Source organism: Macaca mulatta, chromosome 2 (assembly GCF_049350105.2).
Source record: "Macaca mulatta isolate MMU2019108-1 chromosome 2, T2T-MMU8v2.0, whole genome shotgun sequence".
In the NCBI taxonomy this organism is placed as follows: Eukaryota; Metazoa; Chordata; class Mammalia; order Primates; family Cercopithecidae; genus Macaca; species Macaca mulatta.
The window spans coordinates 28,152,122-28,180,076 of NC_133407.1; positions in this window are offsets into that span (position 1 = coordinate 28,152,122).

A 27,955-nucleotide genomic window follows, 5' to 3' on the forward strand; every position below is an offset into this window, starting at 1 on the left:
GACAAAAACAAGCTATGGGGAAAGGACTCCCTGTTCAATTAATGGTGCTGGTATAACTGGCTAGCCATATGCTGAAGATTGAAACTGGACCCCTTCCTTACACCATATTGAAAAATAACTCAAGATGGAATAAAGACGTAAATGTAAACCCAAAACTATAAAAATTCTGGAAGACAAGCTAGGCAATACCATCTTAGACATAGGAACAGGCAAAGATTTCATGACAAAGACCCCAAAAGCAATTGCAACAAAAGCAAAACTTGACAAATGGGAACTAATTAAACTAAAGATCTTCTGCATAGCAAAATAAACTATCAACAGAGTAAACAGACAACCTACAGAATGGAAGAAAATTTTTGCAAATTATACATGTGACCAGGGTCTAATATGCAGCATCTTTAAAGAACTTAAATTTACAAGAAAAAAACAAACAATCCTATTAAAAAGCTGGCAAAGGACATGAACAGACACTTTCCAAAGGAAGACATATATGTGGCCAACAAGCATATGAAAAAAAGTTCAATATCACGATCATTAGAACAGTGCTATTCAGTACCACAATGAGATACCATCTCACACTGGTCAGAATGGCTCCTATTAAAAAGTCAAAAAACAACAAATGCTCATGAGATTGTGGATAAAAAAAGAAATTCTTATATACTATTCATTGAAGTGTAAATTAGTTCAACCACTGTGGAAGACAGTGTGACAATTCTTCAAAGACCTAAAAATAGAAATATCATTCAATCTAACAATCCCATTACTGGGTATATACCCAAAGGAATATAAATTGTTCTATCATAAAACACATGCACATGTATGTTCATTGCAGCACTATTCACAAAGACATGGAATCAACCAAAATGCCCATCAATGGCAGACTGGATAAAGAAAATGTGGTACATATACATCATGGAATGTTATACAGCCATAAAAAAGAATGAGATCATGTTCTTTAAAGAAACATGGATGGAGATGGGAGGCCATTATCCTTAGCAAACTAACGCAGGAACAGAAAACCAAGTACCACATGTCCTCCTTACAAACGGGATGTAAATGATGAGAACACATGAACACATAGAAGGAAAAAACACATGATGGGGCCTATCACAGGGTGGAGGTTTACAGGAGGAAGGGGACCAGGAAAAATAATTAATGGGAACTAGGCTTAAGACCTGGATGATTAAATAATCTGTACAACAAACCCCCATGACATGATTTTACCACATAACAAAACTGCATGTGTACCCCTGACAATTTAAAAAAACAGGGAGTGCCAATGTTAATGCTATGTAGAAGACCCTTGGGCTATCAAATGAAATAGCTGGTATTCAACTCCAGTTATTGGTGACCTAAAGGAATATAAACCTGATATAATAAGATCATCCACTTTTTAAGAGGCATGAGTCAAAATTTATGTGGGAAATCTTAAAGTGATTAAATACAAGAAGCCATCTAAAATACTTTTTAAAAATTCTGTGAGAACCAAACACTTATGCCAGCAAGTCAAACTCAGCCCGGTACCACTGTTTCTACCTCTCATATTAATTGCAAAGGTTTACTCTCCTGAGCTGGACATGAGGAAATGTCAGTATGCATTGTAAGGGCCTTAAATCTCTCATATGCTTAGAGCAGAATTGCCTCTTTCTCTCCAGGGAAACCAGAGAAATCTTGACTACTGAAAGGGTTCCTGGTACTAATCTCAAACAATATCCATTTTTTCTAATCCTGCTGAGGATCAAGAGAGATCTCCCCACAAAACATCTAAAAATACTCAGCACACAGACTGGATTCTACAAACAGTTAATTAGTTCATTATTTGAGCTATTATGATCACTTTCAAATCCACCTTTAAAAGAGTCACTCATCAATGTCTCCCAAAACTGTTTAAATTTCTTTCTAGAAAAAGAATGTGTGGGTTTACCAGTAAACCATTTTATGATAGCAGCTTTGAGATTAGAGTTCTGTATGTGAATAGATTAGTAAAGTGACTTTTTATTAAACCAATAAATACTAGAACACAGCCATAGATAGCATACAGCCTGCAAATCAAAACATTTTGTCAGCAACATTAAGAGGGCTATGCCCAGAATACCTAGATTTCCTTTTCTGTATTTTAAAGGAGGTGAAACCTCCCTTTAAAGTGCCAATCATCTCATGCAGAAAATGTGAACAGCATTTTTTCCCAAGGATAGATATTAATTATATTTCATCTGTATCAAACCCCTTCACTGTACTAGATGACTTAGAATCTGAGCAAAAAACATCTGTAATGTTCTGGGTCATTAGCAACAAATGTTGAACCAGCACCAGGAGCAACCTAAGATAGGGACATTTTTAAAACAGATGTTAGTACAAACAGGTACCCAAAGTCTGAAATATTTTGCATGAAGAATAAGATTCTAAAATGAGAGAGAGAGAGGAATTGATTTTAATTATTTTTCCAAACATGAAATGGTTCTGGTTGGTTTCTTTTTTGTTTGTGGTGAAATCAAACTCTTTAAACTTATAAAAACCGGTATGCCTGTCATAGTTTTGTGTCATTTGTGAAAATCTGCACTTTTCAGTGAGCTCTCATTTCCATTTAGGGTTGAATGGGTTTGTCCTGCCAGAATTTTCAGCAAAAACATCAGAAAGAAACTCATCTCTGTGACTGCCAGAGCAATAATAAAACCAAAGGCAAAACGGGATCGAAAGATAATCCCAACAAGTAACTTTTCAAACAGGCTCATAGAATGGAAAGACTGGTTGGATTTAACTTCATTTTAATTGCAGGTGAACTCACTGTAGAAGAAGCCTGTGTGGTAGGCACCTAACAGCTAAATGTCATCAACTCTTTGTAAATGTACTGAACCCAACCTATGCCTGCTGATTTCATCCTGTTTTCCTATAAGCAGCTGAAATGTAGCCAAAGAAAAATTACCTGCTGCTAAATCTGAAGTTGACATATAAGCCAGCCTATAAAGGCTACAACCAGTAGCACATCTCAGCTTCATATGACCACAGAAGTCACCTTTTGGTGTATGTAGGACAAGAAAGCACATGTGAAATCCAAGTCCATAGATAATCCAAATATAGCATAACCTATCTTTGGCAACACACCTTAGCTGTTTTAAGTTCTATGGGTCCCAAGAAGCATTTCCCACTGCTAATGTGCTCTAATGTGATTTCTGCCCAATTTTTCTACCAAACAACATTCTCTTGGAAGTGACAGGAGACATCGTGCTCATCAAATCCAAAGGCCTTTTCTGATCTTGACATTCCTTGGCTTCTGTGTCGTATTTGCTCATTTCTTCCTTCTGAAGATTTTCTCTTTTCCTGGCTTCCTGGACTAGCTTAGTTTTCCTTTTCTCTACCTCTGCCCATTTATTCTTTATGTTTTCTGCTGACTTTTCTTATGACTACCTACAAATGTTTTTCCCTCCATCTTGTAACAATAGGTGATAATTATTGATTCTTGATAAGTTGCATTATCTCCTTCAATTCTCACATCCACTCTACAACATAGATGTTACAATCTCCGTTACATAGATGTGGAAACTGAGGCTTGAAAATTAAATAACATGCCCAAGGGCTCAGAGTAATAAGTGGAATTCATATTTTAACCCAAGTTACTCTGAACTCTGAGCTTACATTCTTAAGATCTATACTATAATACCTATTTTCTCTCTCTTATTAGGGATCACAAGTACTTACAACTACCACCTCTCTTTGAAGTACAAATTCCATTTTTTTTTCACCGCTTTCTAGGGTAGCAAGCCATCTTTGGGATGCCCTCCTAGCACTTCAAAATGAATAACAAAATTAAGCTGATTTTTTCTCCCTAATATCTCTAAATTCCAACTTTCATTAATAGTATTTACCTAATGAGGTAGTTTGGTAAAATATGCTTGAAAAACTACTGTGTTATTTTATTATAAAATCAGGGTCTCATCAAAACTAAATAATTAATATGAAAGAAATAATCAGAATAGTGCTGTAGCCAGAAAGATAGTTGTTGGCTGTTTACTGACTTCAAGATTACCCTAGGAAGCTTCCAACTAATTCCAATTCAAATAACCCAGGGACTCAAAACTATGTCCAGAATGAAGAAAGACAAATAAGTATATAAATTTAGGTAGTCTTCCCCCAATCTCTACAAAGGAAGCCCAGGAAACAAAAGTCCAGGCTAAAACTTACAGTGATCAGCTAACATCCGGCCAAATCTGGGAGTAGAATTGGTTAAACAGCCATTCATCTTGCAACATTCCTTCTAAGATGAGAAAAATGGTAAAGTCACCTGAACAAACAGGCTGTGAGCAAACTCTCTACAAGGCTGGCAGCCATGGCTCCCCAAGCAAAAGCTAGAGTTGACTTGGATTAAAACAAGTGAGGGAGGATGTTTAATTAAATATGGCAGGACACATGACTGGGAGGTTAAAATTTAAAAATAATTTGCAAGCAAGTTTAGCCAAATGGTTTTTTAGATGTAATTTGAGAAGTGAAAAAAGCAAAATACAAAATTGTATTTATGACATAAAACTACATAAAAAGCACACTTCATGTGAAAGTATTTTAAAAACAATTGTACTTGTAGTGCAAGAATTTTATTTTAAACTATGTTTAATTTTTATTGTCATTCTTGCTACTATTAAGTTGTTTGTGCAACAAATTGTCTTTTGCAAACAAGTGGTGTTCACCCTATAGACATGCAGCCCCAAAACAATGGCAGGGAGCTTTGTAAATGTGGCCTGAACTCTTCTCATTCCCCTCCTCTCAGTTTTCCCACTGCCATTTGAAATTTTTACTTGGGACAAGATTGATTTAGTTCTAATGATATAGACTAGCTTCTAGGGTCATCAGAATAAAGCAACCAGAAAATGTGAGAGTGACAGTTGGTAATGGTACTGTAAGATGACTGAAATAACATTCCCACTCCCACAAAGACATTTCGTACCTCATTCATTGCTTATTGTTAACCAATATCACTGACTATTTTTTATATGACACCAAAAAAAGTCTCCAGATCAGAAATCAGGATATTTGGATTTCACCATTATTTTGCTTTGTGCCCTTGGACAAGATATCCACCTTCCGTTTTCCTGTCTGTAATACATGAAAACAAGTCCACTCCCAGACACGCACACTAATCTTTAAGGTCCTGTCCTAATCTAGCCTTCTATAATTGCTCTGTCATCTTCATGAAATTCTGGAGGCAGAATTGGCATAAACTTTCCAAATAAAAGTGTGGTAATATATACCAAGAGCCTTAAAAATGACCATACTGTTGGGCATAGCAATTACATCTCTGGGTTTTTTTCTAAGGAAATAATTAAGATGCCCACAAAGACTTGTGAGCAAGGACATTTATCTTATGTATAATGACCACAAAATAAAAATGAATACTTGACAGGAATTGGTTAAGTCCTCTTCAGACATATATTTTGCAATTATAAAATATGTTGTAAAACAATGTTTAATGAAATAAACATAATGCAAAGCATAAAATATTAAGAGTAGGCAGTTACAATCATGATTGATATATAGATTCATACATATATGTATGTAAATGTATACATATATAAACCTATATGTGCATATAAAATTACATACACATATACAAAGAGAGAGAAAAGCAAGAGAGAGAAGGGAGGATAAGAAAAAAGACAGTAAGTTCAAATCAACTTTGCTACTAATTTCTAGCTGTGTGAACTTAGCTCCTCTGTGCCTCCATTTTCTCACTGTGAAACTGAGAAACAGTACTTACCTGATAGAACTATTTTGAGGATTGAGTTAATTGAAAGCTCTTTCATTTTCTCTAAGCCTGTAAGACGTACACAGTAGGTGTTAGTTGGGCAATCGACTAAGATGAGGGGAAACTATAACAAAAGTGTTCTATTATCTATACACTTAAGGCATTTTTACATACAAGGTTTATTAAAGTCTCACAACAATCCTCTAGTGTTATTAGGCAAGGATTCCCATTTCTAGGTGTCAGGTAAAGAAATCAAAATGCAGAAAGATGTCATAATTTGCCCACTGGTACCAAGTCAGTAGCAGAACTGGGAGTAAAATTGCTCTTTTATTCTTCCTTTCTAGGGTCCTTGCCACTATTTAAGAAATGTTAAAGAATAATTTATACTATTTAAATTTTTTACCATGTGCATATATTACCAGATCAAAATATATTAATGCTGAAGCATTTTAAAATAAAAAATGAAAAGATGTTAAGGGAATACATAATCTCATTAAAAGGGAAGGAATATACTGTCCTGCCAGTTCTCTGCCAACTTGGCAATGACCCAGCAGCAAAAGCTTCAAAGCCATCTACTACCTGACAGTCTTTTCAGGTATGAGCAGGATCTATTAAACTCTAAGCACAGAGTTCCTATGTAAATGATTATTTCCTGCTAAGACAGAGGGAAGATAATGCTGGGATATATTGCAGAAATTCCCTCCTATCCCATGGATATCTGATAGATCATTTCGGAGAAAATGAGATGGGGCAGGATCCCCAACTGCTGATGACTGTCTAGGGATACGTGAAGACAACTGATTCATCCACTTACTTCTAGCGTTGCAAGTTACCTAAAAGCCCTATTAAGTTTACCACATCATAGCATAATGTGAATTTGCTCAATCTATGAGAATTTAGATAATTTATTTGGTGAGAAATAAATGCCTGAGTGTAGGAAAAGGAACATGGGCATGACCTTTGACCATTTGTTCAGACACAGTATGGATCCTAACTTCGGTGAGATAATTTTTAAAACATTTTAAAGAGGAGACATTTGAGAAGCACTTCTCTAGTAAATTCAGCATGTTATGCAAGACCAAGCTGTAGATTCACCTTGCCCATAAGTACACTGAACAGTGTCCAGTTAATTCATTCACCTTTCCATGTCATAACCCCACCATCCAAGAAACCTGACCCACTTCTATTCCAATGGCCCTACAAACAAATCAACAGACAATATAGAAGGCCCCTACAAATTCAGAAGTTCTAATGGAGAGACATCTAAAATCGTCACTACAAAAAATACCATTTAAAACTGAAGATAATATATAGAAACTTCACCTTCTTGGCTCATGCAAATTTGCTGCTGATGTCAAAGCTGCTGAATAGAATGACAGCATGTCTGACTCACCATCGCAAAATGTAAAATGCAGAAGGAAAAAGCAGAGGCAGAAAAGGCAAAAATCATTATCTTCAAACTTGAAAAGAATTGGACTCATTCTTCTTCTGCTATCCATCAAGGATTAAAAACTTTCAGCTCATTGCTTCAACCGTATCAATGTATTTAATGCTATACAGAGAAAGCGTCTGAAATCTAGCAGCTAATGCCCATGGTTCATCTTGGAACACAAATGGAAAGGAAAAAAAAGGGTTACTTATTTGGTTTAAGAAAAATAATCTGTTCTCTTTACTCTAAATAATTTCTTCCAGAATTATGGAACAGATAGTAGAAAGCAAGTATAAACTACATTATAAAAGCAAATGTAGAATAGGTAAAAAGCAAAATAGAATCATCACCTGTGACAATAGCTCCTTCCATTTTCTTCCCACAATTAACAGTCTCCCAACCTCCCTGGTGTCATCTCTGGTGGCCGTCACATCCTCACCCCCACATCTAGTGGTCACAAGGTGCTTCAAGGCTCTCACCTCCACTCACCTTTTCCTTCCCCCCTGCAACTGCCTGAGGTCAAGCCTTCATCATCTTTCTGACTCCAGCTGACAATCTTGCCTCAAGTATCATCTTCCTACTCCCAATCTGCTCCCAGAATTGGCTCTCTAAAAGCACACAGGATTGACTTGATGCTTAAGTATAAATATTTGTGGTTTCCATTGGTTTCCAGTTGCAGTTACAAGCCACTGGAATATGGACAGACATGAACTTTAAAATGGCTTTCTTTTTGGCCCCCAGGTGTTTCAAAAAAAAAAAAAAAAAGTTATTAGTTACCAGGATTCAATTATCATGAGAGTTCACATAAAAAATGAAGCCTCATTTCCAGGCTTCTCTTGGGAAATTGGTATTATTTGGAAATACAGTGTTCACACGCTAGAAAAAACACCATCTATGGGGATGGAGTCCCGGCTGCCTTTCTTAGAAGGCACCTTACATCCAAGTGACCACAGTCACTGCATGGTCACTCATTTATATTTCTTTCCTGGACCCTCTAGACAATTAAGTCTGTGACATGACCTACAGTATTGAGTCCAAACTCTTTATTATGGCATTCCTAGCCCTTCAAAATATTGTTCCAGCTTAAATTTGCCAGGTATAATTTTTGGACACACCTCTCCCATAAATACCTGCCATACGTCCTCATCACCATGTGTCACACCTCTGTGCTCATTGCTATACTGGCTTTTACACCCAGAGTACCCTTCTAATCCCTTGGCTTACCTTGTACATTCTGTCATTCAATCTTCATTGATAAGCCCTAATAATATCACCTCTTTATAGTCTTTCCTAATCACATTTCCTGGAAATTTCATCATCTGCATTTTCACATTTTTATAGCAGTTGTCAAGATATATTAATATTTTAAGGGTCAGTGTCCCAGAATTTTAGTAGGGATGGTATGTCATCTTTCTTTTCTCCATGCATCCTAGCAGAAGTATGGCCAATTGTGAATATTCTGTAAATGGTTGTTCAAGTAAAACTAGATACTAAGAATCATGGCTGAGATGTTATTGCTATTCCATACTTCCCTTCATGCCTTTTCTTTCTCCTACAGAGCTTCAGCAATGGGAAAACAGTTATAGTATCTGGCTCCAAAATCTCCCTAAACTATGAGGCTGGTTCCACTAATACCACTGACTCATGTCTTCTTTTTGAATATAATAGTTAGGAGGAATTTCATCTTAAATTCCTACTTATCTGAGAATGACTTGGTTACAACACATGTCCTTCCTGCCCAACAGAAAACAGAATAATTCATGGAGGTAGCAGAATGCTGGATGAAGGTTCCTACATGGTCAGCCCATGGAGGAACAACAGGAGCACATTTTGTGTAATTTTCTCTCAAACCCAGACACTAGGAAGCCATTCTCCAGTCCTCTGCAATCAGAATTGACTCAACTCTTGTAATATTATTCTGCTGAGACGAGAATCAGGATCATCCCAGCTATAGCGTTAAAAGTGTTATAGGCTTCATAAAAACAATCACATCAGCTATAAAACGGTAGGTGATCAAGGTTGCTGCTCCACTTTCATCATAACTTAGTTTGACGTGCCTGGATGGAGAAACAAATTACAGGTAATTCCTAGCCCACCTTCCATTATTGTGGAAAATGATACATTGCATCTATTTCCAGGCAGACTGCCACAGTGGTAAAGAGAGAATAAATGTTTTTCAAATGATAGGAAATAAGTCTGAAAAAGATCTTGCTAGATAGATTTAGATAATAGTTTCTGAGAAGTGGAGCCATCCCAAAACTGTTCTAGAGGATATGGAGTTCAAAAACATAGCAAAAAAAAATCCTAATACCCACATCCCTGATTTATTATGCAAATAGCAGGTAGTCTAGAATCTGAAGTTGTCCAAGGTGGTATCACTGGTCTGCTGATTGTATATGTGACCTTGATCAAGGTCCAATCTCTGTCTATAAAAAATGTTCACATTTTTATCTACAGAAAACAATGGGAACCCTGCTACTCACCCTTCAGCTATTTAATCTCATGGAGTTATCTTAAGGGATCATTATCCTAACACCTGAAAGATAACAGATTCTAAATAAATTGTGACTTTCTGCTACCCACATCCCTGAGGTTTTCTGCCATTCAACATGAACTACCTTCCAAGTCTCTCTCCCTCTCCCTCTCTCTCTCTCACACACGCAGAGAAGAGAGAGAGAGAACAACATGTCCATTCCCACTGTCACTACATACCTTATTTCTTACCCTAACTCTTCTCTTGCTTTGTCCCACCTGTATAGACAATCTGATGGATATATGGAAGTACTTGTATTAGGGTTTTATACAGTATGTTTCTATATGTCTGTCATACCAAATTAAAGTGATATATAAAAATTTTTGCTTCAAGGTATTAAAAAAACCCTCTTTTGGAATATTACAGACCTCACCAGAGTGACTCAAGGTGGAATGACTTCGAATGTCCCCTGGCTTCAACTTTTTCCTTCCTAGACTTCCCTAAGAAAGTGCTTGAAAATGCCCTGTCATGTCTCATTACACTGCCTTGATCACTGCTGACAGATCATGGAACCATTTGGAAGCTGATGAAGTATAAGTATTATGGTTCAAAACTTGATGACACAGGTATTACAATGACAGATGGCACCACTGCGTAAAAGAGATAGAATGCACAGGGATGCCTGACTAGTGCAAGTCCTATTAATGCAGAGTGACTATTAATTTGGAAACTGTCTGGAAAAGTTCGGCCAATTTAGTAAATCAGCACTTGGCACGTGGGAGATCTAGTATAATGATGAGCAGGGGAAATATGGAAAAAGTGGGGTAGTGGTGATCCCTTCTCTGTCTCAATCTCTAGGTGACCTGGGCACTGGTCTCTTAGTGACCAGTCACTAACTGGACTGTTAGTGAGTTTTTTGTTTGAATTTGGCAGTGAGAAAAGGATAGCCCACAGAATAAACCTATTTCCCTTGCTGGGTACTCTCCCTAGGTGGATCCATGTGAGAAAATTTCTAACTGGTGCTTATGCCTATAGAAAAGTCTGAGGTCTCACTGCACAGAATTGTTTTGTCTAGCCAGACATTCCATGGGCCACAAGAGAATGTCCCATACAGATGCCCACTCTCCTTCACCTCGGATTCTTTAACAGGCAGCTCCTATCTTCTTTTGCCTTCCATCCTTAAGTACCCACCTCTCCTGTCTTTCCCAACTGCTCACCCTTGCCCCAGAGGTTAACAAAGTCATCTTTCTCTGGGTCACGGAAATCTCCAGGCTTTAAGTGTGGGCTTTTAGCTCCCAGATGATTTTTTTCTGTGAATATATTCATTTCAGTTTATGGGTAGAGTTACTGAGATGGGTTTTGCAGGACAGAAGAGCGATGCAGGGTACAGTTTGCCTTTTGACTGGTTTACCTTTGGTTTGTATTATCTAAAAACAGCAGACATCTTATTTTTCAGAGGATAGTTATTTACCAATAACCACTGATATCTACATATAAGATTCATATTTCCCCAGCTACCACTTCTTTCTGGACTTCATTTTGGTAAACACATATACCCATATACAAACACATACACATATACAGCCATGCACTGCTTAACAACAGGGACACATTCTGATAAATGTATCATTGGGTGATTCTGTGGTTGTATAAGCATCATGGGGTATATTTCCACAAACCTAGATAGTACAGCCTGCCACACACCAAGGCCCTGTGCTATATAGCCTATTGCTCCTCGGCTACAAATCTCCACAGCATGTTACAGGACTGAATACTATAGACGATTGTAACACAGTAGTATTTGTGTTAAATTTGGTATTATTATCTCATGGGACTACCATCATATACGTGGTCTGTCATTGACCAAAACATGATTATGTGGTCCCTGACTGTACATGTGTGCCAGTCCCGTGTTTGAAGAACCACGGTATTGGATCTTCCTGTTTGGGACAAGTCCAAGCCTAATGAGGAATACTGTCAAATGAGGGCACAGGCAGGCTGTTAGATGGGTTGGTGCAGAGAGCAGCTGTTAGCACAACCCTCCATCTGAAGCAAAGAAGACTGAACATGGGGATCAGAGAGACAAAGGACCCACAGGGAAGTAGGCCAAGCCACCCCAGGTCAGTAGGCTCAGAAGAGGGAGACCGAGCTCCTCATAATGGCAAGCTTCAGTTGGTCCCTTGGACAAATCATCCTTCTTAGAATCACCTAGCAGCTTCCCTTTGGCATTAGGCAAAGGAAAAAAAAACTATTTCCAACCAACAGTTGATGGTCATTTCAGTGAAATTCTAAATTTTTACTACGCCAAAATTCCCTTGGTTCCAAGCCCATTTGTGACTAAAAGACCTGGAATAAAAGCAAAGACCACTCAGGAGGGGTGTAGGAAAATGAAAGAAGCCATTCTGGTTTTCTCTAAAGTCAATTGCTGATAATTCATAGTTAATCTTAGAGTAATTAATATCAATTACTATAAGCTGGTAGAGTTGTCAAGTAAAGAAAGGGCAAAATAGATACACTTCATGGATATATTTTTAATTTCAATTTTTTAAAAAATTGTATCAGGATTACTCATCGATGACATATACAAAAATCACTAAAAAGAGACACCAAGCTACACAGGACAAGTTAATGGGTTGACTGTTTAGCTGAATGATTACTATGAGTGTCCCTCAGCCTTGTAGCAAAATTGAGGCATGTCAGAAACATGTTCTAAACCTGACTCTGTTACTCTTGTGTGTCCAAGAGGAAGACACATTTAAGAATTATTCCCTAAATGGATTCTTCATAAAAATGAACATAGCTTACCTGCTATTCTTGTTAAGACTGAAAGTATATAAATAAGGATTTTTTTTTGGTGGAAAATTTTTGCATATCAGTAGTCAAGTCTCCATCTGAATATGAGCTTTTCCTCATTATAATCTAGATATGACTTCCATAGACATTTGTGCCTGATTTATAACAGCTGTCAGAAAGAATGGCATGTCACCAAGTTCCTCAAAGCCAAAGGACCAAGGTAATCATCTTCAACACTGAAAGCTACTGATTTCATACAACAAATCAACCTATTCAGTTACTAACAAGTACATTTTGCAAACTGCTTTATCTTGAGAAATTCAACTGAGAAATTCACTGCTAAAATTTAAATATTCTATGAGAACTTTTAACATTTTTTTAATGACTAGAATAAGCATGTAAAAACATTTTCTGGATTAAAAATTATAATAGCCACACTCTACAGCATCAAATTAAGAGGTCCCAGGTAACCATTTTTTCGTAAGTTAGAGTAGATTTCATTTTCTTTTCCAAGGAAAATCATGTCATTGACCTTGAGTACTTTGTCAACCCACCTTTGTGAGGAGGAGTTCTCTACTATCAAGTTCTCAAATGTCATGAGAAGGATGTCACTATTATTCTCAGAGCAGCAGAATACTAAAGCCATAATAAGTATGAGAGAATATCTTCAGTCCAGAGAGAATAACCTCAAACTTACTGACACTCAGGACTTACCAAATTTTAGTCAAAAGAAGTATTTCTGGAAAATTGCCTAAAGTCCAAGTAGTCCAGCCACTACTTTAACATCCAAAACAATTTAACCTGTTTGAACCACACCACTATGAAGTTGTTTACATGGGGCACCTTTATCCATGCACTATCTTTCCCCAAGGAAAAATATGAAAACTGCTTTTACTGACTCATGCTGGCATTATACCATCCACACACATTGAGGACTATTCTATGAGGATATTGTTGAGAACATCATTGATGACATTATCCTATGTCCTCATAAGGATGACCTACAGGTAAAATTATTCTCAACAATTAATAATAGATTACTTCCTTTGAACAACTGGTTTGTTTAATCTTACAGACATCTGCTAAGCTGTGTATCTTGATTGCTTTCCTCTTTTATTGATTGCCAGAAAGTTCAGAGGTAAATAGTGGGAACATTCCCTCAGGATTTTACAGTATATATTCTGCAGTCTAATTTTACCATTAGCTTTACTTTTTGTTTATATCTTTACTTTATCGATGTTCTGCTTTGATTAGTCACTTTCATCTGTTATATAGTATTTTGTCAATCCTTTTTCATAAAGATGTTATAAATAATTTAATTCACTTAACTAAGCATCTACTATTTGCACAGCATCTTCTTAGGCACCATGACACTTTGTCTATAACTTATCCTTTGATCCAAATACTCTAACTGGGATCTGAACATTTAACTTAAGCCCAGGAAAACACTCATCAATAGTAAAAACAGGTAAGAAACTCTCTAAGGATTCTGAAGATTATAAGAGGTCTATATTGTGAATGTTTAAACTTTTTTTTTTTTTTTTTTTGAGACGGAGTCTCGCTCTGTCGCCCAGGCTAGAGGGCAGTGGCCGGATCTCAGCTCACTGCAAGCTCCGCCTCCCGGGTTTACGCCATTCTCCTGCCTCAGCCTCCTGAGTAGCTAGGACTACAGGCGCCCACCACCTCGCCCAGCTAGTTTTTTGTATTTTTTTTTTTTTTTTTAGTAGAGACGGGGTTTCACCGTGTTAGCCAGGATGGTCTCGATCTCCTGACCTCCTGATCCGCCCGTCTCAGCCTCCCAAAGTGCTGGGATTACAGGCTTGAGCCACCGCGCCTGGCTAAACTATTTTTCAAATATTAGTTTAAACTATTAAATTATTTTTTCCCTAAAAAAAGCCAGTAAAAGCCTATCTTCCTATTAATTATATTTGATTACATATTTATACAACTAGTTAATAATTTATAAAGTCAAATCTTATTCCACAATGACTCAGGGAACATTTTAAAGACAAGAGTCTCAAACTTTAATAAAATGTTCTCAAGATTGAATTGACTAGAGTAAGGAGAAAATTACTGAGTTATTTTCTTGATAGTACCTGGTCTTTAACGAGAATCATATTCTTCTTTGTTAATAACAAATATGTTAAGTCTCTTTTCCCATCCTCAAGAGGCTTTGAAGACTCACTCTTTTTCCTTTATCCTACCACAGAAAAGGTACAATTGTATAAAGCTGCCTTTCAGCTTTCTTCATCTCTACTTTTCTTTTCACTAAACTTAAAAGAAGATAATAAGTTATGGAACTACCTCTTCTCATGCAGTGCCTACCTTCCCCTATGAGGGCATTAGTATGGCTCACCCTTGAGAATGCCTCCTTTTGTGCTTCCAGAGATCTTAATCTCCTCATTAGTCATGACGGCAGTAATAAGGAGTGCTGCAAGGGTACCACCCGATGTCTTGTCAAAGGCCAAAGGTGATCAGAAAAATCCATTATTTTATTGTTCATGGCTAGCTTCACTAGCAGTGACTGATGGAGGTCATTTTCATCAACAAACTCATGATGCCAGAAATTCAAGAGCCTCCTTCAGCAAGACACTGGGATTAAGAGCAGCCTAGAAGCTGGTTTTGCTGTTTGACATTGTGTGAGAAACACATGCCTGGAGAACCACTTGACAGCCAAAGCTATTTGTGAGCAAATTTCTCCTCTTCAACTTATCTGAAGTGTTCAGCGTATATAGCCTCATTAGTCCCTTCTACCAAAGCAGCTCCTTCTTTCTGCTGAAATTCAAAGAATAATGAGTATCAGAGTTCGCTAGACTGGAAGTTTCAGCTGAGACACCAAGATACCATAGATATCAAAGACTAAAGGGTGCTGTCAAATGGAATAAAAAGCTTCTTTTCAAAATAGGTGGGGCTGGGCATGGAGGTTCATGCCTGTAATCCCAGCACTTCGGGAGACCGAGGTGGGAGGATTGCTTGAGGCCAGTTTGAGACCCGCCTGGGCAACAGAGTGAAACCCCATCTCTAAAAACAAAAAACAAAGTAGATAACATAGAATCAGTTTGATGACTGTCCCTCGTTGAAGATACAGAAGAATAAAGAAAATTAGAGATTATAAAGAATTCGTGAAGAAATTTTCTTGGAGTGGACTATTTCCTTACTACAATTATCAAGCCTCACTTTACCCTCCCAAGATGAGCTCCTCTCTTCATCTCAAACCAAGACAGTGGCTTCACGTTATCCGTATTAGTCAAAAACTAAAAATAGTCTAGGTGCCCATCAATTGAATGAATTTTTAAAACTTATCAGAAGAGAGCACTACTCAGCAATTAAAAAGGAAGGAACTACTGATACATACAACAATGTAGAATAGTCTCAAAAAACATAGAATAAGTCAGAGAAACCCTATACAAAGGAGGACATACTGGATGACTTCATTTTTGTGAAGTTCTAGAATAGGCAAATCTAATCCACCATGGTGGAAAAATAAAACAATGGTTGCTTCTAGTGGGGAAGGGTGTGGAAATTAACTTGAAAGAAGTATGAAAGAACTTGCTGGGGTGATAGCTGTATCTTTTTATTTTTCCACACTACCTCCATATGGACAAAGTGATGTCTGTATCTTGATAGGACTTTAGGTTACATAAGTGAGTATATTTCTCAAAACTCAGCAAATGTACACTTGATATGTACATTTCACTGTATGTAAATTTTATATCTAAAGAAAAATATAAACATATATGGAACTGTATATGCATGCTGAGGTATTTACAGGAGAGTATATAGATGCCTGTAATTTATTTTGAAATATATAAAAAATAAGATGGATTGGTGGATGGATAAACAAATATATACCTTAAAAGATAAGCATAGTAAAATGTAATGGTAGGTGGTGGGTATGCCAATGTTCACAGGAAATTATTTCAACTTTACTGCATGTTTGAAAATTGTCATGATAAACTAGTGAGGAAAAGCATAATAAGACAGTGGCTTCAACAGGACTACATGTAGAACTTGGAATCAGTCTCCTGCAATTAGATAAATACAATGGACTGGTGCTTGCTTCTGGTATGAGAAATCAAAGGGCAAGAGAGACAGGCTAAGCAGACTCTTTGGCAGTGGAAAAGCTTGCTGCTGAGATGAGTTTGCCTCCCTCCTCACCTGCTCAGCCTGCAAGAATAAAGGATGTGTATTGCTTGTGGAGCAGATATGAGCTCTACAGAAAAGAGACCAGCCTAGTGCTACTGTGACTTCTGCCCAAGAAGATCATATAGATGGGCAAAGCTAGGGGAACAGAAGGCATTATCCACAACAGGAGGACAATGCCATGAGGAGAGTCACGAGGAGCCAGTAAGAGAGCCTCTAAAACCTCACGTAAGTATCCATGACACAAAGTACCACCCTACCAGGCTCAGGGGATACAAAGTCATCTGATCCTCCTACTGGTCAAGGAAGGCCATATGGTACATTTTCCTTTATTTTTGACACACTGTAATCCCAGAAAGGTCAATAACAGCAGCTTGCTCTGAGGAAGTGATGAACAAGTAATAAGTCATCCCATCTTTTTCCTCCTGAAGCCATATGGCCAGCCTTACTATGCCATACCTGAGAAAGTAGGCAAGAGTGGTAGGGAAGGAGGAGAGATAAGACATCTTAGAATAAAATGAGAAGTATTGTTTAATACATTAGATTGAACACTCTAACTTCTTAATCAAAACACTGTCTTTCAACTTTTAAAAGACTGTAGGATTATCAGTTGTCCAAGAGTAACCACAAAAGCTATGAACCACGACAGCAGGGGAAAAAAAATCCACACTAAATAAATTTTAAATGGAAAACAGATGTAGTGGACGCTGTTGATACCTCACTTAGATCCCTTCTGCAGGCCACTCCGCACACTAGTGTCCACAGCTCACTGCTCTCCTTCACCAGAGAGTCACCTTAAACAGAACAGAAGTCACCTCACCCAAATTACTAACTGTCCACCACTGCCCCCCAAACACACAGTGGCCGACTCTAGGTACAAAAGGTAGAACTTCAGGTTGGACCCAAATTTGGGGCAATTTGTGCAGCACAGGTCCCCATAGGACAAGACTGCAGACAGATTTCAGTCAAGACCACATTCTTACTTTGTTTTCTTTCTCTGGCCTGTCTTGCTTCCTTCTCTCCCCTTCTCCTAAGAATACCCTTTCAGGACGTCACCTATACGAGAGTTCCAACTCAGACACTCTTCTAGAGAGCCCTACCTAAAAGTAGGAGACAAAAATAAAGTTACATTTTTATTATATCATATGGTACATATCCTAGAACAAACAGCCTGACATGAATACAAAGACAAACTGTCCCATCTGTTGGCTGATCTTATATAGTCTCTTGTGCCCTATTTGTTATTGTTTCCACAGACTTCTTGCATCTATCAGATAACTGCTCACAAGCTTCTCCCCAGGTCCAGGAAAGAACCAGCCCTTTGTCACGGTCTCTGTAAATCCACTCGTTATTAGACTGTTAAAATAACTCCAATTTTTCATTCTTCATAGAAAGTTTAATTACAAAATTTTAACATGTTTATTTCTTTAGGTGAAGAAACTTCTTATATCCCTCATATATGATAATCTTAAGTAAATATTGCACTGAAAGATGAATATGAGTCCCAGGCCTCTTTGGGTATAATAACCAAATGCTGCTTGCAATACATTTCTCAGATAATCCTAGAGGAAAAAAAGAGACTCATTACATTAAATAAAAGCAAGAAATCAGATTAAGGTAACATAGCCACTTAGGAATCATGCCATTTGAAAATGTAACAGTTGATGAGTGCTTTGACCACCAACACAGAAGGCAAATTCCATGGAAGTTACAAAACAAAGCCAAAGCATGGTATTAGTTTTACATTAACTTGGATAATTTTTTCATCATATTTTCAATCATTGTGTTTAAAAGCCAAAAGTTAATAAAGTAGCTATACTGTAAATGTCATAATCCTTTAGCTCAGGAATCTATTTATAACCTCTGGAATGGGGTCAAAATTGCAGAAACAGTCGTATCTTTCTGGTGATAAACTTCCCTTGAAAATTGTCAGATAGGACTTAACACATAAAGCAGACATAAGATTGTGAAGAAATACAAGATGGAGGCTAGATATTTGGAGAGGGGCACAGAGAAATAATTACACAAGAGAAGAGGTAGTGCAAAGGAGAACTGGGAGATACTCAGCAGTCAAGAAAGGAAATGTTCCCAGGATGCATCCTCTGTTCTCACTGCAAACATCATCAAAAGACTGGATTCAACCTAAACTAGATTTAAATCCTAAATACAACCCAGAAATGTCAGTTATTCATAGTAATTTCTAAAATAATCTTTAACATACATCTAGAAATTTAAAAATCAAGTTTCTGTGTACAGTTTCCGTAATTGAGTCAAGTGCGTTATAGAGTTTCTGGGGCACAATTTCCACAAGTATCCTGGAGGGAAATTTTATTATTCAGTTTACCATGTTTTGTTTTATTTTGTTTCAAAGTATGGTCCTTGGATCTTCTTTATCTGAGTCATCTAGAGAATTTATTAAAAATTCATATTTCAGGTTTATCCAAGATCCAGTGCTTTGGAATTCTGAACCCTGGGGCCTCGGAATCTGCATTATGACAAAATTTCTCTATGCATGAGGCACACTAAATGTATGAACTATTGAGATAACACAGAATTGAAGACTAAGTCTTCCCTTCCATCTGACCCTAACATTAAGCAAGCGATAGTAAGAAATATAATCTCCCTAACCTAGCTGCGGTTTCCCGTTCCCGGTGATGCTCTCTTGTAAGACACCCAGTGTTTCTGAAGTCCACTAAGAGCTGAACAGATTATTGCCCTTCTAGATCACAATGACTCTTTCATGCCCTATAAAGCCAGTTAAAATTTTACGTACTTTCTAAGAAGGAAAACTTCTCTTTAAGACATTGTTAAAAATTATCTAGTTTCACATAGACATTCAATTTCGTGCTATCCCACTTCTGGAAACTCTTTTTCCTCTCGTTGTCTGAGCGGAATTTTTTCTCTCATTGTTGTCTGAGTCAAGGCCTGGGTAAATTAAGTTCTAACTGACCAATTCTATAGTGAGAATTTATTAAGCACCTCTCGTGTGCCAGAAATAATGCTAGCATGATAAACAGAAAAATGAGGAGGAAGGGCCCATGCTGCATTGGACTCACAGGCTGGTAGGAAAAAAAGGCAAGTATATCAACACAACCGCACACTGTGATTGCTGTTGACAGATTTGCTAAGAGAGTCCAAAAAATGGCATCTAAATCAACCCAGGAGTTTCAGGAAAAGTTTCTTGAAAAGACCCTGTCTGCAAAGCATGAAAAGGAATTACATCCTAGAAATATAGAGGTCAGGTAGCCAGAAGACTTATCAGCATATGCACCCCATATGAAGAGGGACATTTATGCAAGTCAGAGGTCAGGAGTAACCCATAGGTCTCCAAGGTAGAAGACCCCCCCCGCCAAAAAATATCCTCAACAAAGCTCTGGTGTTTCAGCTGTGGTGCTGCATAACAAATCACCTCCAAAACAGTGGCTTCGAACAACAAGAGTCACTTATTCTGTCATGTGTTCTGTGGGTCAGGAATTCAAATGGAGTACAGCAAGGAAGGTGTCTTTGCTTCACAATGCCTGGGGTCTGGGGTCTCAGTCAAAAGATTTAAAGGCTGAGGCTGGAATCATTTGAAGGCTCATTTACTCAGCTGTGGCAGTTGATGCTGGCTGACAGCTTAGGGCATTAGCCCCTCTCCCCACAGCCTCTCTATGTGGTCTCTCTGCATGGGCGACTTTGAGCTTTCTCACCGTGTGGTGGCTAGGTTGCAAGAACAAGCATCCCAAGAGAGAAAGCCAGGAAGACAGTGCATTATTTTTATGACCTAGCGTTGGAAGTCACATAGTATCACTTCTAACACACACCATTTGTCAGAGCAGTCACAAGCTTTTCAAGCAGATACAATGAAAGGTAACACAGACTTCCTTTTGGGGGAGAGGACTGTTAGTCATATTTAAAGAATGACATGTGGATGGGAAATATATGTGAGATACACACACAGCATCTTTGCAAGCATAATACGCCACTTCTAGATTACTAATATAAAGAGAATTCTGTATTATCTAGCTTGAGTGCCGTTCACCATATAAAAATAATACAATAGAAAATGTCAGCAAACAAATTACATCTAGGTGGTAATAAGATTTATTATTTATGAGACTCATGGCCCACTCTCCTCTTTTTTCCATGTCTTCAAACACTCATGCCATATCTATATGTATAAATACAATCTTTTATGACCCCATCATACAGTATCTTTCAGAGACTTGAGCTTTAAAAAATTAGAAGAAAATGTGGCCAGCATGTTCTAAAATTTGTTGCAATAAAACAAAGCAACGATAACCCAGGGTCCAATTTTATAGATCTCATGACCAGAAAAGTATTGTTGCGTTAGAGACTAGCCTTTGGTCCCTTGCCTGATGAACCTGTTGACAAATTACCCTCCTCTTGTACTCCACAGTCATTAACTGAACTGATCTGAGTTTCATCATAAAATGTTCTGGGATAGTTTTGCAACCAGAGACCAAAAGCCATAATCAGAAGAGCAGCCACAGTTCACACTGCCACAGTGTTCTGTGCTGGACAGGATGATTCATATGTGGCTAGCCTGGATTTTTTACAACAAAACAGACTTGCAAAAAAAGAGCATTATAGCTTTTGTTGCCACTGCACTGCACTGTTCCCCTCCATTCTCCCTGAAGGTTTAAATTTAATGCCTGCCCGACTGCCTTTCGTCTGCCGTGCTGCTGTTACATTGATACACACTTTATACTAGACTCAGTGAGGGAGAAGGGGCAGGTACCACTGAGCAGATGGAGAGGTCCTGTGGTTTACCCTTCCTTTAAAGTCGCCAGATTCCTACTGCACCTCAGCAATCACTGATATGACCTGTGAAGTGTGACCCAGCCCCGGATGATCAGGGGCTGTGCACTAAACTTCAGTTCTAATCCTAAAGTATATGTTGGGGATTTAAAACCAGACGTTTCTAATCTGAAGGGCATGAAAGCATCATATTGATCCACTAGATAATGTTAAGAAAAAACCACATGGCCCATAGATGTTTGCAACCAATTAAGGATTAAGGGGAAAAAAATTTCAAAGTCCAATCTGTTTAACTCTTTGAAACTTCCCAAGGTAGCTGAGGCAATAACCCTTGCTCTCCAAAGTTATAATAAAACAAGGATGTCGTTTAGACATGAAGTTCACATATTCTGGTAATTCTGTGGTTATTTTTTATTAAGATCATTAGCATATTGGAAACTGCACCCCAAAGTGACAGACTTAGATATAAAGAAAGCCTTTTTAAGAAAAATTGAGGCGTTTATAGAGGTCAAATGCCAAAAATACCCATTGCTCTCAGCTCCAGTGAATATTTTAAGCTTAAACATTTTAAAAATGGTGAATAAACAACATATAGAATGGCCCAAGGAAATAGTCATAATATATTATTTATAAAACTCTTTGACCTTTGCATGTACTGATTCAAAACTAGCCCAGAAGTCATCTTGCTGATGGTTAAAAATGATTACTACATGACAGAATGAACACCTTTCATGTGAAAAGAGTTTGCCAGCCTGCGGGCTGGGAAACACATGCCTTCCAGTCTCACTGCCAAAACCCAGACATCTCAGTGAGATTCAACAGTGAAAACTGCTTGTCTGTACCTAGCCCCAGCTTAGAAAATCCAAGTAAATGCTTAAATACTTAAAGTTGTATTCCTCTCCCTTTATTGTTCTCCAAGCAGCATCTGGGTATATTCAAAGAATGGCTTATATGATTCTGTGACAGTGTGAGTGGAGAAAGATGAAGTCCTCAAATATTTAGGGATCTCTGAAGACTGTCTCCTATAGGGACCTGGTCTGAGCTTTTCTCTGGACTCTCACCACTGAGCCACCATGAGACTAGCCTTTGAATAGGGAACGGGCTAATATTCAGGCATCCCTAGAGAGAGTCCATGGCTCTGATCATTAACCTCTGGTCAGCCTCTCCTCCTCCTGGAAGTCTCTTAGCTTCCTTGATCCTTTTGCATCCTCTTCCCAGGGCACTCAGAAATATTCCTGGTCTTCAGTTTTCAAGCATAGAACATGGGACTGGAGCTCTATTCAGGTTCAGCCACTTTTTTGCCTTCTACTATCAGCACTGTACCATTGCTTCCAAGTCTTACTGCAGTAACACTGCTAACACTGAGCTGAAGGGTCATGTTCTCACAGGGACTAAGAGCCTCCTGCTGCCTTTTCTCAGGAAAGTGGTCCACTTGATCCTATGCCTTCAGGGGTTCGCTGCTTCTCTGAATGTTTCTAAAGCCATTCACTCCCTTATGCATTCATACTCTTTGATCCCATCTCAAAGGGTGTATCAGGGAATACATAGTGCATTTGCCTTTTCGTTCTCAATAAGCTACTGTTTCTCTCCCCATAACCTACTTGAATGATCAAGTCCATTAGGCCTGAATTTTGACATAAGACAAACTTTTTATCTCAATGCACCTAGCTTTCAAAATTGTTCTTTTGCTCTACAAAGGTTTTAAAAGGAATACAAGCATTGAAATTCAAAGCTGACCAATTCACCTTGGAGTCTTTTTAAATCTCTGAATAAAGTGCCTTGACATGAGTATTAATTTTTTAAAGCTCTGAGGTGATTCCAGCACAGAGCCAGGGCTGATCCATCACTGAGCTCAGCCCCTCCTTCCCTGGAGACCTAAGCTTCCTGGATCTAGAGGTAGAGAGTTACATGGAAGCATTTTAGGAGGGCAATGAGAATTAATATTCACACAATAGCATCTCCACTGATCTCTACATTGGCCTAGAAGAATATCTGCAATAATATTCACCTGATATTAATGATTGCTCTATGACAGTGTAATTTGGAAGGGACATTTTACTCTCATCTTCTTACTTTTCAACATTACTTAACCTTTTATAATGAATACTTTTATAAAATCAATATCTTTAGAAAATAAAAACACAAAACAAAGAACAGTATATTCATAAAAATAGCTAAAACTGTAATGAAAAGTTGAAGGCAACGAACATCAAGGGAATAGTTAAGTCAATCATGCTATATCTATCAATGGACTATTATGTATGCATTAAAAATTATCATCATGAAGTTTTTTTTTTTTTTTTCCAAGATAGAGTTTCTCTCTTGTCACCCAGGCTGGAGGGCAATGGCAGGATCTCGGCTCACTGCAACCTCTGCCTCCCAGGTTCAAGCTATTCTCCTGCCTCAGCTTCCCAAATAGCTGGGATTACAGATGCGCACCACCACACCTAGCTAAGGTTTGTATTTTTTTTTAGTAGAGACACGGTTTCACCATGTTGGCCACACTGGTCTTGAACTCCTGACCTCTGGTGATCCGCCTGCCTTGGCTTCCCAAAGTGCTGGGATTACAGGCATGAGCCACTGCACCTGGCCATCACTATGAAGTTCTGTGTAGCAGCATCTTTACATTTACAATGTTAAGTAAAACAGTACAAATAAAAATTATGTGTAAAGTATATTAGCGAAGCATAAAAATGTAAATATTGTTTATAATGCTCCAGTGCTTTATATCCTCATTATTACTTTCCCTTCCCCCTCAATTTTAATTCAACGGTGGCTTCCTAAAGATTTCAAAGTCATGAATCCTTAAGGGTGCAATATGAATGCCCTGTGAATAAGAGCGAACTATTTGGGGATAGATTATCTGTCCACAGAACCACTCAGATCACATTATGGCTGCAGTCACCTTTTCAACAAATACAGATGCAGTAAATCTGAAATCACTCAGAGAAAGTACAAGGAATGTAAAATCTATTTTACAAATGGGGAGGAAAGAAAAATGAGAGAAAACCAGGTGAGCTACAAACACTTTCTTTTGTACAGTAGGTAGAAGTCTTCCAGGATAGCAGTATAGACAAGTCTTGGTTCCCTTGTGGAGCTGCATCTATCCCGAACTTCCATCCACTAGAAAAGCTGGTTGTATCACTAACATGAAATCAAATGCCAAGCAGGAGAAACTCATTTTACAAAATTCCTAAGTGTCTTGGGTACAGAAAATAAAGAATAAGTATTTCCCTGAGAATTAGTGGGTGCAAGCTGGGCCTTGAAGCGTTGGGAGTAGAAAGAAGATGTAATCCTCAGTGTGAGATCCCTCCTTTTCAAAAGATGAAGAGTCAGGAATGTGACCTGGGGCCAAAAGAGGAGAACATTTGGATAAATGGGTAAAAGTAAATCGAAAGATCTGAGAGATGACATTAGGGACTATAGTGTGACAGCCAGAAAAGCTTGAAGTAAGAAGGACCACCTAGTTCCAATGAGGATGAGAGGCAAATTGGGAATAAAATTCAAAGAAAAAATCTTACTTCTGCCATCTTGAAGTAGAGCTACTAAATCTAGCTTCTGTTGCACTGATTTAGAGTTATTACCACAAGCCTCTTTTTCCATAAATTTTTATGTTACTATGGGAGGTCCCCATAACCTGAATCTTACAGGAATTCCCCAGCCTGTTTAGTGGCCACTCACAGATGCTACGGACTCCAGTACCCATAACAGTCCTAACAGTCGCCTCTTACTTCACAGGGGATCTAGTAATGTGCCTGTACCAGTGACCTGGTCGGGACAAGAGCTAGAGCCATGTCACTTCCTGGAGCGCTCTTACCCTGCAGGCAGCCAGGACAAAGGAAGCTATGACTTTTTGCTTATTCATTAAAATTTATTCAACATATGCTAACATCTTATGTCTAAGAACTATGCAAGCACAGCGGCTACAGCAGAGAATAAGACAAACCGGTTCCAATTCTTGAAGTGCTCACATACTAGTAGGGAAGAGAAACAATAAGCAAACAAATCAGACAAGGGCTATTTTTACAATGTTTATGAGGAGCCTTGGAAGATTTCACCTTTAAAGTTCATTTGGGAAGCACACAGTTGACCGTACTGATCACATTATGAACCCCCTTTTTTTTTTTTTTTTGAGACTGAGTCTCACTCTGTCGCCAGGTTGGAGTGCAGTGGCACAATCTCAGCTCACTGCAACCTCCGCCTCTTGGGTTCAAGCGATTCTCCTGCCTCAGCCTCCCAAGTAGCTGGGACTACAGGCCCACGCCACATGCCCAGCTAATTTTTGTATTTTTAGTACAGATGGGATTTTACCATGTTGGCCAAGATGATCTTGATCTCTTGACCTCGTATTCCACCCACCTCAGCCTCCCAAAGTGCTGGGATTACAGGCATAAGCCACCACGCCCAGCTGCGTTATGCCCTTTTTATGCCCTTTTGATAATCTTGAATGACTAAGCATGTGTAAGGAGTATATACTGTGTTCCGTTACTTTAACAGATTAGTAACTCTGCTATGAATTTCAACATCATCATACCATCTCACACCAAACCTGATCCAGTTTCTCTGATCAGCAATATATGAGGCAACAGAAGAGACGCTGTACAGGATACCAGCTGAGCAGAACACATCTGTATACTCCACACACTTAGGATCTAATGGTCGACACAGGCAAGTATATAGATAACAACAGTAACAGAAAAAATGTAAGTCCTAGAAGAGAGGTGAAACCCAGCCATTTTGGAGGCATCAAGGCCTTGAGTGGTCAAATGATTTGACCAATGTCACATAACTTACTAGTGAGTTAGAGGAAGGGCAAGTACTTTTCCCATAGAGTCCCAGAAAATGTCATATGACATAGAATCAGCATCTTTCAACAGTCCAAAATACAATCATTCTCCCTTATAGTTGCCTGTAGACTCAAGTTTAATGGAGTTAATAGCTTGAACAGCAAATTGGAAATAAATAGGACTAGATTCTGCTGGGAAATTTGGTAAATCCTTCACTTCTGCTTCTATTTCTCTACCTGCAAAATGAGGCAACAAGTTTGAAGCCAGTCCGCCATTCTGTGGAGAAGAAAGTGTAAAAAAAACTAATGGTTTCTGACCTCTTATTTCACACAAGGCCCCATGTTAGACACCATATGATATGTGTCATTTAATCCTCACAACATCTCAGGGTGGTAGAAATTACTCCCATTTTGTAGATAAGTATGTAAGTTAAAAGAGGTTAAGAACCTTGCCCAAGGTCAAACAGCTATGCAAGAGTCAGAATTCAAATGCCATCTGTCTTCACCTCTGTGCTGCTAAGCAACCACCCACTGGAATAATTTGAGATACTATTAAAAAGGTACTATGTGGGCCCAAGCCATTAGCAGCAATATCAGCCATGTGATACACTGTGATATAATTGTGAATAAAAAGTCCTTACTGGAATTTTAATTTTAGGACTTAATCACTAAGATAGTATGTGTTATATAAATATACAAGTTAAAATAATTTTTCTTCTAGTAAATTGTGTTTGAGTTTTCTGTAATTGTATCTATGAAAAGAACACAGAATTATATAAGCCCTGAGGTGAAGGAAGGACATGAAGAGAAAACTTGTTCTGCCTGGAGAAGGCGGAGTGTACAAAATACTTATAAATACCAAAGACACTGCACAAGCCACCTGCTCTCCCTCTTTTTCCACCTACTGCCTTCCTCCTGGTATGCTGTATCAATACTAGTTCAGCTAGCTCTTCTTACTTCGTTTTATAACCCAGCCATCCTACCATTTTCCTCCCACACTCCTGCCTGAGGGCCTAGGGTGTCAGAGGATAAAGAACAATTGAAGGCTGATGTGACCCCAATAAACATGACCAATTACAAGCTGTATAACTACGAAAAAATATTTCAAACCTCTAAGACTCAGTTTCCTCACTTGTAAATGGACAACATGATATCACTTTGTTATGAGATAATAAAGGGAAGAAAAAAAAACACTTCTGTGGTGCTCACAGCTCTGGAAGTAGTTTTCCCTTTCAAAACCAAAATTCGTAGTTGAGAACCAAGAATAGTGGGAATGTTACATCCATTTCCTATCATTTACCCTGCTCACTCTACCCACTGTAGAAGGGGAAAAAGTGGCAAGGTCTGCAGAAGGAACACTTGTTTACTGCTCCAGAAATCAGTAGGGGAAACACTAGAAAGTTATCTACTTGAGAAAACTTTAGTTAGGTTAATAAAGTTAGTTGGCTTTGAGCACAGAAGCCGAGCCCTTGCTCCAATACTTGGTAGCTGTATGACCTTGGACAAGTGGCTTAGTCTGCTTGGATGTCAATTTATAGCTTGGAAATAAAATCAATACTTGCCTAGCCTTTGCACAGGAACGGTGTGAATGCCAGAGGACATGAGGGATGTGAAGGCACCACCCATACAATACTTATGACCTAAAAATGATCTCAACTGCCTGGAAGACAAAATTCAGGAGAGCAGAGAAAAGTGGATCCGTTACCACTCCTGGAAAGCAAATTACTTGTGTTCCCAAAGGCAAAAAGTCAGTCAGAACTCAATTTCTTAATGAAACAGATGATTTCCAACCGTTAACTTTCTCAGATCTACCTCAGTATTGGTTCTTCAAAGACA